The sequence below is a fragment of the Myripristis murdjan genome, chromosome 13, assembly GCF_902150065.1.
Source record: "Myripristis murdjan chromosome 13, fMyrMur1.1, whole genome shotgun sequence".
NCBI classification, from domain to species: domain Eukaryota; kingdom Metazoa; phylum Chordata; class Actinopteri; order Holocentriformes; family Holocentridae; genus Myripristis; species Myripristis murdjan.
In genome coordinates, this window is record NC_043992.1 from 23,320,988 (window position 1) to 23,334,266 (window position 13,279).

General features: G+C 40.3%; 1 protein-coding gene across 3 annotated transcripts in view; it reads right to left on the reverse strand.

Annotated features, from left to right (window-relative positions):
- The window catches only part of arap1 (ArfGAP with RhoGAP domain, ankyrin repeat and PH domain 1), a 66,586-nt gene extending 54,839 nt beyond the window's left edge, over nucleotides 1–11,747 (reverse strand). For all 3 annotated transcript variants that reach the window (XM_030067028.1, XM_030067027.1, XM_030067026.1), the window contains exon 1: nucleotides 11,617–11,747. The gene's annotated coding sequence lies outside the window, so the exon portion shown is untranslated. The remainder of the gene's footprint in view (nucleotides 1–11,616) is intronic.
- Nucleotides 11,748–13,279: the final 1,532 nt, after the last annotated feature.

A 13,279-nucleotide genomic window follows, 5' to 3' on the forward strand; every position in this document is an offset into this window, starting at 1 on the left:
ATTTTTATTATAATAATCATCTATCTACTTCTCCCTGTCTGGAGTAAATTATGTGCAATAAAATACAATGATGGGGCGGACTCTCACTTCTGTAAAAGAGGAAGCTGCTTAAATAATCTGAAGCTTTGATGCTGATTAAAATGACCCTTTTCAGTAGAGCTTGTGCTCAGTCTTTGGTCTGTACACAGCTTGAACACACATGGACCAAAAAAAAAAAAAAAAAAAAAAAAAAAAATCTGGACCATAACACATTTCAGCCTATTCATCTACAACTATATGGGTCCTTTTTTATTTTCAACTCTATGATCTACTTTTGACAAAAACACATGTCGAAACGTGATGTATCACAATAAATCTTCACAATAAATGAGTTTCTGTTGAAAACAAAAGTGTTGCAGTCTCCCTCTAGGATTTCACTTTGAATACATAATATATAGAAAACATATTGAACCTCAGATTACTGCTTTTAGGCAGCTAGCACATGGTTACTGACACCGAACAGGTCACCGGGGGGAAGTGTAACTGACACAAGAAGTATTTGCACACACACTGGCTCACACTGACTCACTGAATTAACTCATACTTAAATGATGTAAGGGTCTATTAAAAATCAGCTTCCCTAAAAATTTCACCATCTCTTAGCCTTTAGCAGCACATTATCCACTTTTTAAACCGGTGTTCTAATGTGGCATGTCCCCGGATAAGAATAATGCACTTAATGGGGTTTTTCAAACAGCCTGACTAAGCTCATGGGGCGTTTCTTGGATGAAGTTCTCCTCACGTGAATTACAGTCACAATACTGGGCCCTGATTAGCAGAGAGTGGACAATACCAGCTCCCATGAGCCACATGATGCAAACCTGCATGCTTGTAAGCAAAAGCTTATGTAGGAGGGCCAAACAAGTTCAGTTATGAGGAACAAATTCCAGCTACTACGTAAATGTCTGGAAAAAAAATGTTTGAAAATGAAACAGCTTTGTTTAACTATGGAATTAAACTTTGAAAATGATTATTGCAACAAAAACAGTAAGTGCCACACAGACTATCTACAACAAGTACATTTACTGTCACAGGGCCGGGTTAACTTTGCTCTGTCCGTTTTTTTCTCTCTATATGCCTCTTATTTTTGGATATTTTGGTCACAGCAGCTGCTGAGCTAGAACACAGTGCCACCAACACTCTGATCACATACTTGACACATGCACTTTACCAGTTATTCTATAAGAATGACTGGTAAAGTTAAGAAACTTCCTATTTCACAACTTAGTTACTTTATTGCTGGTTTTAAGTTGCCCTTCCCCAAACTTCCTCCCATGCTTTTTATATTCACTGTTTTCAGTCTGTGCAGAAAATTGGCCTGTTTACACCTTACAGTGTGTGTCTATCAAGATAAGCAACTGAGACGTTTTGTCACACTTTGACAAGAATTAAGCACACCAAAATACTGCTTGCACATGTTTTATGAAACCTATCATGACTATATAAAGAGGCACAGCGAACTGATAGAAATGTGGGCAAAACTTCATTTGCATATCACAATCTTATATTTCATAAACACTGCAATTCATGGAAATGTGATGAAGTTGATACAAAATGTTTTGTCTGTTAGACTAATTAGTATATTATAATGTTGGTGGGGCTGTAATTTACAATCATTTTAATGCTGTTCCTACTGTATGCCATTGTGGTTATGATTATTGCCTAATGAATAACTATAAATATCTTCGTTTGATCACTGCTTGCTGCACTGCACACTAATATGCCTTACCACACCATTAAAGAACATACGCTCTAACTAGATATTTTTAGTTCATGAAAACTGCAGGTGTAGTTTTACACTGTTATCAAAACCACACTTAGGTCTAAATTTCACCCAAACACTGAAAAACAGCACAATTTCAGGGGGGGGGGCGACATTTACACTCAAAATTGAGTTTGTTTGAAATTATTTTTCTACATAAAGCCCGGTCATCTTGACAGCCAGGATTCAAGCTGAGTAACTGATCTGTTTAAAGATACGCTATGCAGGAGTTTGCCCTTTAAAATATTGTTGAACAACCACACTCTATCATCACTTCACTGGACTGGTATCTATCCATGACTGGTGAGTCTCCCTGCTTCTGCCTCCTCCGTCAGCCTTTCTGCCAATCTGTGTGGGGGTTGTGGTACATTCAAAACTTAATACATGTTCTTATCACACATCATGAACATCGTAATAGATGTTCACCAAACTCACCAAACCGACATCAAACAACTAGTGGCAACAAAGGCCGACTGCTGAGATGCCTCACATCGCCGGGTTGCACTTATACTTTTAAGTGCAACCCACAGTTGCAGTGTGTATAAGTTGCACTTGTACACACTGCAAATACTACAGCCAATGGCCAACTAGCATGTGCATTCTGCAACTGCGTGACAGAAAATAACAAACACACCAGCAGTTAGCAGTAGTCAGTTTTCATCGTTCAAAAAGGGAAACCAGAGAACCTAAGAATGCAGACCATAAACAAACCAGATCTTGCGTTTCTCGCTGACCACAGACGGTTTTGTAACATACAGCGGCTACTCCTAATCAAGAATATGTCTGATGTGAAGGTGCAAATGGCACTGGCAGGGTGTCAGCCATTGGTCTTTTGGTTGTGGAAGACAACAGGAAAAAGCAGAGCCAAAAAATAATTCCTTTTGTGCGCTAATTTGCTTGGCTGAACAGCCAATTAGAGTGATCTCTCTCATCAATCGGGGCCGATTCATGCCCAATCGTCCTGAAAAACACCAACAGGGGTCTGACTAGTGCCAATGGTGCGGGACACACCGCAAAAACCAGGGCCACAGACGCTCACTGACGGCCAAACACTGGTCAACCATTGGCTTGGTGTGTTACAGACTACTTTACAGACAATGCAGAACTAGATGGTGGGGATCTCAGAGTCCCAAGTCTCCAACTAACAATTGCAAGATAGACTGACATTCAAATGGATTTCTGCTTTCCAGTAGCAGGAAGTTTCCCAGTTCCCAGTTGTCCTGAACAACAGTGTAGTGTGCACTCTGCAAGACTACCTTTTCTAGGCAATAGGGGACTCAGTAAAAAACAAACAAAAAATAGTGAAGCAAAAAGAGCTTATAGGTCACTTGTATTTGATTTACTGTTAAGGTGTAATTTACCTCTGAACACTAGAGGGTGTATGATAAAGGCTGAGTTTGGGTAACATTAAAATGAAGCTTAGAAGTAACAGATCTTGTTGTGAACTTATTAGAAGTGATGGATTTTGCATATGGATTACAGACAATGGTGAGATGAAAATAAAACTGTTATTGCAGTCAAAGTATTGGTAATCTTGGCAATAATTTTTCTGAGCGTGTCTCCCTACAGGTACATACTGGCATAGTCACTACACTTGTTCAAAAATTCGAGTCAACTTTAGCCAACGAGGGGATGAGGTGCGATGCTGCTGAGTTGGCCTTTGTACTAACAGATAAGGTAACAGAGTTCCTGTTTGTCAACACATCAATCATCCATCATCCATCATCATTGTTATTAGATATTGCTTTCTGCCCATGCGTGTCCTTCACACTGATGGTGAATCTGTGGGAAAGCAATTTGAATAAACAACAAGGAAATACAACAAGTAGCTTCCTGCATAGTATTTCTTCAAGGCTGGTTCAGATAGAGCGTAATAAATTCTGCCCTTACTTGCATTGCGAATTATATACATACATATAGTGAAGCATATTTCAAAACCTTACTTCAGTCTGACTTCATGAGGTCACTGGAGGGCACTGGAGGGTTTGTGGAGCCCCGACAAGCAATGACCCACACTATGCAATTCAGGAAACAATGTCCTAAGAAATAAGATGCACAAGTGTGTGAGTGTGTGAGTGTGTGGGTGAGTGCAATTCATTTCCTGTTAAATATTTCCTCTAACGGGTCAGAGACCACAGGGCACAAGGACAGTCTGAATCTCTCACTCTGTTTCTCCCTGATCAAACGCAGTTCCTATTTTCGAATTGAGGAACTCACAAGACCAAACAGCAAACACTTCACTTGATGATATACTGCCTGATTGCTGCTCAGTCACCATCGACCTATTACTAACAGACTGCATGTCCGAGTGGAAAATATGACTGATCTGAATCCCTAAATCGGCACACGCACAGTCAACTGACAGGCCTCAGCATATTTGACCAGGCACAAATTTACACTTCAGCACTTTGGTCCATAAACGTCTTACTCAGCCTTGTGTGGTCTGTGTATGTGTACAAGTGCAGTGTTTCCTCTGGATTTTTTTTATGCAGTTGGTGCTTTTGATAATTCAACCTTTGTCCCATATCCGTCGCTGTTTGGGCCTAAGTTATGCTTCAAATTGAGATTCTAATGCTGACAATGTTCTTAATCACAATATAATAATTACTAATAAAACAACAGAGTAAGTTTTTAAGTTTTATTTAATTGCAAGACACAATTTATTTTAATTTCCCGTTTTCTCTTGCAGTGGTGGTTAATTTCCTTGCTGCAGCGGCACACCACTGCTACATGAATACAGAGGAATATGGAGGTTGTGTTTATGTGTGTGTTTAATATGTGTGGAGATGTGGTCAAGCACTCTACAAAAATAGGACACAGTAAGAAAGCACAATCCCTGCGTCTCCTCCGTACATCTATTTCTCTTCTCGGTGACTCAAGTTGGATTTAACACATGAAATCAACAAAAAGCATTACAGTTCACACATATATTCACCAAGTGTTTTCTATTTCATGAAAAAAGGAGGTGCTCCACAAGTTTTATAGACGTGTGTGTAAAACTTGTGTTACTGTTCAGCAACTACTGACTTCCCTTTCCCCAGTGCTTTCTCATTTTCTGCAGTGTCAGACCAGCATTTTGCTCTCTGGTTGCTTCAATTCATAAGACTCCCCACTCTCACCCTTGCTCTCCATCTCTAGCTCTCTCTCTCCTTCCTCCCCCCTCCCTCTCAAAGCCTGCCAATAACAGAGCCTCTGTGTTGCCTTAACAATGGAGCATTCTGTTGCCTAGGCGAACACACAAACACACACATATTCACGCACACACACATGCTCACTGACAAGAGGGAAGGAAATGCAAGGTGGGGGCCAGCTCCTAATACTTTGGATGGAATTAGGATTCAATGTAAAAGACAACAGGGATCAATAAAAGATAACTTTTTAAGTCTGGTCACACACTCTAATACAAATATTCACTACTGAAACTCTGTGTATGTGTACTTGTACATGTGGGTTTGTGTTTGTTTGTGTGTGTGTGTGTGTGTGTGTGTGTGTGTGTGTGTGTGTCTGTGTCTGTGTGCACAGACGTGGTGTTACTGCACATGTAGGTGTTCCATGGCCTCATATCCCCTTTCAATTCCACACACACACACACACACACACACACACACACAAATTCAGAAAACATCTTCATGAATTTGGCACGCATATGTGAAATGTACGTTTTCATGTGTTTTCTTCAAATGCAGTGCACTGAGCTCTGCCAGGAAGCTGCATTTTTATTGATATTGGTTGTGCAGGCTGTAGTCGGATTCGATATGACCTCAGTTTCAAAGTGCACACATAACACTGTCCACTATCCTCTCTCAGCCTGACCTCTCGTAGTGTTTTCAGTCCTTTCATGCTGTCTCTCCCTGTCTTGACATTCAGTAAGTGCTGAGCTAGAATACTGGCACAGCACCAAAAATGCAACAGGAGACATAAATAATTGCAAATATTTACTACCCTCTCCTGTCTGCGTGTTTGTTTACAGCACTGTGCCTAAAGATCACTGTATATTTTCATTTTCTCTTTCTCTTTCCATATGTAACACATTGTCCCCACACCACATCAACGGTTTAACACATTGAAGATAAAGGTAACACAACAAAAAATAAAATAAATAAATAAAATAAAGGCATATGGCCAAGTACCAAAAAATAACGGCTTAAATAGTTTAACACTCACCAAACACATGACTGGCCTTCCCTCCTATATGTACTCCACAAATTAACACACCAAGTCTGATAAATAAACTGCCTACTAGGAGGTGTGAGTGACAGAAAATGTGTAAATATGTACAGTATGTGAGAGAACGAGACTTCCTCTGTGAATACATATCAACATATACATCATCCAGAAAGAACACAATTCACGCTACAAAGTTATAATAAAGCTATACTATCAGGCTGTGGTCAGTAGGAGAGGGGAAAAAGGCAATTTATGAGTGCACACATGATAATATAGTACAAAATATCAGGATCACATGTTCCTTCTATGCAACAGACTGATGGTTTTGTTAATCTCACTTCACTAATAAAGAGGAAATGTCCATGAACTCTTAATGATTCTTAAGCCTTAAGGCCACTGACATATGAAGTGTGTAAAAGGTGGCACACAGCAAGGTTTTTCCTCATATTACCACCCAGTCTCTGAGAAAGCTCAAGCTACTCTAAAAGACCATCAGCATCCACTTTATAAAGAATTAATACAATGTCCATCTGAGCTGTCTGTCTGTCCAGTGTCTGATATAAAAACATGTGTCCGAAACACATTCACCACACAGTATTTAATTTTTTCAATTAAAAGTTTACAATGACTAAGGACCTCTTGTTAAGTAGCTTTGTTGACTGATCTGAACAGGTTTTGATGGTAGTAGGCTAATTATAATGGGTATGTGACATTATGGAGGCACAAGCTATTCTAACGAAGTCTTAGCAACAATGTTAGCTTTACTGTTATTGATTGCAAATTATTCCCCTTTTTCAGCTCGGTGCCATGTTTGGTTAACTGACTTCGTGAAGGGGGTTAGATGCACAAATGCCACAGACTCCAGCGTTAAAAGTCTGCTATAAAAATACCATTTTAAGAATAGTACTGAATAAAATGTCATAGCCATAGTTTCAAAGCATGTATTAAAGGACTTCAAATACATTTAACCGTCACTGTTTACATGACATAAAATGAATGGAGGTGAATGGCTGCTCTGCTGATTGACTTTCATTCATTCTGAAGTAATAAAGCGAAGGTAAGAACGCATTGCTGAGCCGTGGGAAGTGTTTTATTGTAGCTACTGAGATGATTTCAAGCTGTAACTGTGATTAATCCAACTCTTGAGAAGGTATTTTATAGCGCAGTTTTAATATTGGAGTCTATGGCACTTCCTCATCTAATCCCTCATGATGTCAGTTAATCAAACATGACAGCGAGGTCAAGAAGGCAAATCTCTCTCATATTTATTTATTTATTTGTCAATACAACAAACTAATGATCAACAATATGAAAGATCTCTATTTCTGTTCTATCACTGTGCAGTGCTGGGCGAAGCTGAGAGTGTCTTGCCTATAACAAGTTACACTTTTGATTTAGTTACGTCTCTGAGGTATGGTTGAAATGCAAGGAAGCAGTTTTCCAAATTGGTGTCATCATTTCTTAGCACACACTAATAGACAAACAATGTGGAGAACGCACTGACTCCTGACCTTAAGAATCCGGTAATCAACGAGACAAAAAGAAAGAGATGCTTCCTCCTTTCCTGTGAAAAGGCCTCACTGATCAGGACTTATCTCTATAAATTCACCAGTACAAACACTTACCTCTAGATTAACTGATGGCTACACGTGGATGTGCCCCAGCTTGAGTCAAAGAGCTAAAAAACTAAAAAGTGTTTATTATGAATAGGCATAGTCCACTTTTTCTTTTGTAATCTTTTGATGTATTTTCTATCCTACACCACTGTCTACCCTTTTCTATCCTAAACTGCACTATCTACACTTTTCTACACTTCATGTCATCATTATTAATTAGTACCAAAGCGTTCACAAATCAAACTGTACATCATACCTCACATTAGACTGAGAGAGAGTGAAAAAGAGAAGAGAGGGGGGAGGGAGGATGGGCAGGAAGTATTCTCATATCTTATCAAAAATCTCAGTAATGATAAGCACGCAGTGAAATTCTCCATCCAAGGACATTCCACTGACATCGATCTCAAACTTAACTAAAAATCTTTAACTACAAAATATTCAAATATACCATAACTTTAAACATAGCAAGGTGGAGGACAGCAAAGACAGAAAAGCACCACCAGAGTATGGCAGAGCACTAAGTTACCACTTCATTTTCTTGGCAACCCAAAAAATAACACTGATCCTGGTTGATGTGCACCTCTATCTCCTCTTCAGTCCATAGCATAACCTTCAACTTCACTCTGCAACCATTTCAGACTCATCAAATAAACTGCTCTATTCTGATATTTTCCTCAAGTTCACCCAAGGTGTTGCCTTCATAAGCATAGCTGTACAAAAACACACAGAGACCCATACACCCACAGGGGACATGACTCATACACCCACCATCATACACACTGCAGCTTCCAGCCCTCTTTCAATTAGAACTGAATAGTGACTCAGTCCTGTCAGTAAATAAATGTCCACTGACAATTGCCTCTATTCTCTGGGTATGAGTGTATGTGCATATGTGTGTACTCACATCCCCCCTCCAGGGTTCAAGAATTCACAGGTTACCATGGAAGCCCACTACAAGCTACCATATCTACACTCTAGGACACATCCTGTGTTAGCCTACAAATGAGGCACAGCTTGTAGGCCTGCATCACACAGCAATTTTTGACACAGATGGGTACAGAACTTTTTTATGTCCACAGGGTGATGGATTTTTCTTCACACAGTGTCTGACAAGGTTAGCTGATGTTACTGTAAGCCCAAACTGCTCACACCACATACTTACAAGAAAAGAGCTTTGGCCCTGCCCATGCTATCTGTGTTTTCTTCCTGTTGCTGTTTTCTCTCCTCCCCCCTTGCTGTCTAGCTGCACCAGTGTGTTTCAAGCTGTGGATCAAGACTCAAAATGGGCCATTGGCATGTTTTCTATGGGTCTGTGTAATGTGCACGGATCTCACAGTTATGTTACATGCACTCAGTTTGGGCTAAATGGGTTTTAGAAACCCAACTTTGCATAATATAACGTGCCGAAAGACTAATCTATACATAAGAGTGGGACATTCATGTCATTTACAAAAACACCTTTCCTTTCTTTGAGAAAACCACAGGTTTCTCTGTCAACAGTCTGGTCTCATTGTGTCAAGAACCGCAAGTTTATCACCAAACTGGATGCTCTCTCATTCTGTCTTGAAAATTTAGGCTCTCAGTGTGGATTTTATAACTACAACTTAACTTCAATATAGCCTCTGGTTGAGAATTCTCTCATAACTGCAATCCTCATTCAGGCTCTGTGATTTATAACAGTTTATCTTGACTGCAGGCCCAGACTGTCTGATGTATCCTCTGAACCAGTGAGTTCCTCCTCCTCTGAGCTCATTATGGAGTGACTCAATGGCGAGTAATCATGTGAGTGTATGAGAAAGAGAGGTGGCGAGGGCGAGAGACAGGGAGAGATAAAGAAGACAGAAGAGGGAAGCCGAATGACATGGAGCATGCCAAGGAAGGCCACAGAAAAAGCCAGACAGGCCATGATGTCTAACAACTGAGGCAAGGACGAAGCCTTCAGCTGCAACTTGACTTCAAACAAAAAGATCTCACACATCAGTCCATGCAAGGAGTCACTCTGAAGAGATGGAGAAGTTGGATAAGGTCACATGGCTGGTGGATATACCATCCTTCATCTGACTCAGGCGTGTGAATCTGAATTGACTCAGTTGTCTTGATTGTAATTACTGGTAGACACTGGGGTTGAACAATACGGAAATTAAAATGACACATTTTATGGATGTGTTCACAGTTTTAGTGGGAATGACAATTTTGCATTGTAATTCTCACTTTCAATGTAAAAATATAGGCTATATATTAAAAATGATGATGTGATTTTTGCTGGGTTCTGCACCAAGCAATTTTTGTCACATCTAGAGAACACAATTTGTAGGCCAGGGCATCTCTATAGCACTACAATAATTTTTGAGTGGTAAATTTCAGCTCCTGTGTTCTGGATATTGCATTTGGCTTTATTGTGATTTCAACACTACAGAACTGCAATTAACTGTCCAGTCCTAGCAGCCACAGGAATTATATATTCAAGACTAGAGACATTCACCCCTATAGCAAGTTCAGTCCTTGACATGTTGTAACACTAGACTATGTAGTCGCCCAGTTCCCACTTAAGGGTCAAAAAGGGACAGTCCTGGGCTTACTCAGTCCTATTTGTGCAAGAACAAATATTTCTGTGGTTCTTTTTTGTCTTGGTGCCAGAAGCGATGAGTTGTTGGTTCTTCAAATGAACAGTCAGGGTTTCTGAAACGTGCACTTCACCCTGGCAAGGCCTGTACCCGGCTCACAATTTCCAATAAAGACAACAAGGATAAATCTATCAAGCTTCCTTGACAGCTCTGCGTAGTTTCAGTGGGACCTGTGCAGTATAAGAATTTGTTTGCTCAGACCGGCCTCATTATTTTGTTTTCATTGCTGTATGTTGGCCCACTGAGTCATTCAATCAATTCTTGACATGCATCTACCAGAATACCTGTTCTGCGGGTCTGTGGATGAGCAGACTAATCAAGCAAAATGTTTCGACATAAAAAACCCAAAGCTTTGCTCTAAAGCTCCAGACGTTCTGTTAGCATTAAGAGGAAACAACTGCAGAAAAAAATATTATCAGTTTCCACTTGTACTGATAGTCTCTCTCTCTCTCTCTCTCTCTCTCTCTCTCTCTCTCTCTCTCTCACACACACACACACACACACACACACACACACACACACACACACACACACAGCATGGGAGGATTCATAGTTTCACTATTGATCATACTACCCATCACTTATCCGGCTAACTCCTTCTATAAACTTACCGATACCATCTCTGAGCGAGTCCTGGGTTTATTTTAAGAGTCAGAGCAAAAAAGTACAAAATATTGTGTGTGTGATGGTGGCGTTGGTGGGGGGCAATAACCTCCCTTCATTATAAATGAGTGGATTTGTGTACTCTAGCATACAGTAGGCAGTTTGGGTTTAAATGAGCACCTGTCAAAAGTCCACCTGTTTATACAAATAGTTTACAAACGTGTGCATGATGCATGATCGTTTACGTTTTTTTTTTTTTTTTTCAGACAGACGAGGAAGGACGAACTACATGAGCAGTTCCGTTTTCTGCAGAAAATTCAAGACTTAATGATCAAATCATCCGTGACGGCCCGAATAAAAATACTGAATTCCTCAGGGGATAAACAACCTCGTCAGCAGTCAATTTCCATTCTGCTTTAGCTAGTCAGCGGAGCGAGAGAAGAAAGAGGAGACTGTGGCAGCTGAGAAAAACACCCAAACAAAACATTTATCCGATTCAGTGCTAATAAATGATGCCCTCCTGTTCATTGTGCGACCTTATAGCTTCCAAAAAAGCCAAAGTGGCCAAAATAGACTGTCCACAACTGCGCTTACTTTGGTGCACCTTTAAAAAGTAACTGTTTATTTTCAGTGCAGGAAAAGTGAGGTAACCCGGGCAAACATTTCGGTTTAAACTACAACACAAAATCTGTTATGCTGGTAACTTTAGTTTGTGTTCACTCTTAGTGAAGTTGGGCTAAGATAACTGTTCTTGTCTAATGACGTTTCCCTTGAGAAGAGTGTCAAAACCGTCTCATTTCCTTACCTTTTGAACTTATGGCAAGTGTCCGGTCCACTGTCTAATGAAGTTTTGCATTTGAATTGAAATTACTGCTGGAGACTCCGACGCGAGCTGGCGGATAACATTTTTCTCACGCCTGAAAAGCGGCAGCAACAAGAAGTCGGCACAACTGCTGTCATGCCACATAAAATAAACAGACCACTTCCGGTCACAACTTTCAAAATAAATTGACGTCCGAACGTTGCAACGTTTTATTTTGAAGGGTAGCGCCTCCGCGTGCGCGCGCGTGTGTGCTGGCTGCCGGCCGTGCTCCGGTTCTCAGGCTGACCTGAGACAAATCCTGTGAAAAACCTCCATACGGCCTTCATGTGACCGCTGAAACACAGCCTCCAGTCTGGTTTCATGAAAATATGCAGACTCTTAACTATTCACTCAGTCACTCACTCACCACCAAACACAAGGCATAAAACAATGATTTAACAAGAATACTATACTATAAAAATCATAAATAAATACATACATACATACATACATACATGTTATGTGGTTACTGACTACTCACCTGACTGACAACCCTATGGTCAAGTCACCAATCATTGTATTGTTCACACAGTGATTATTTACTGTTATTTACTCACAGATCTCTCACACACAAATTTTATAGGATAAATACATTGAACTAGTTAGTAACAATATTAAATACACTTGGTAGTGGTTCCCAAAGTGGGGATCTGTGGGCCACCAGAGGTCCTGGAGGGGATTACAGAGTCCACCATGAAGAAAAAAAAAAAAAAAAAAAAATTTCAGTCTCACTTCACTCAGTTGAAGTTAGGGCAGTGAAAGAGAGATGTAAGTCTGTTTCAATGACAGGTTTCATTCTCATTATTCACTCACAGTATATCTAGCAGGCCACAAATCATTTCTAGTCAATAAAATCCTATGACATGGAGGCCCACCATTTAAAATTATAGGCCTACCCATCTGTAAGGCTGGGCCATGGAATGAAAGCACCAGGATATATTAGTACCAGTATTAATTATTATTATAAATAGCCATCTTACAAATAATTCAGAGCACATTTTGTGACCATGAATAATGAATAAATAGTGGAAACTGAGTAATTTCAAACAAATGTTATCGATGTACTGATGTGACTTGCAGATGAATAACACCTACAGGCCATGTGTCTGTGAAGTTTCTCAGTCATCCAGGTCATGATTACCCAAGTAGGGTTGAATTGAGGGCAACTGGTCTTGGTTGTGTACATCCTTGAAGTCCACTTGCCCTCAATTCAACCCTCTTTGGATACTAGAGGCTATGTGTCCGTTAGCTGTAGAGTCCCACAGGAACCACAAGAGGGCTACCAGTGACCATTTTAGGACACTCATGAGGGCTGTTAAAAACAGAGAGAGATAAGGAAAAAAGGGAAAACAGGTTTCTCATTGTGATTCTGATTCTGAAGTAATACTAATGCTAAACAGCTGCAGCCTGGGTTTGAATCTGCCCAGACCCTCTGCTGCATGTCATCCCCTCTCTTTCGCCTATCTTTCCTGTCTCTGCCCACTGTGAAGGTCTAATAAAGCAGAACTGCTCAAACAATAATATTCAAAAAACAAATCTCAATATTATTGCATTTCAGCTACAGTGGAGAGAGCCAGAGAGAGGGAGAGAGGGAGAATGGCTTGCA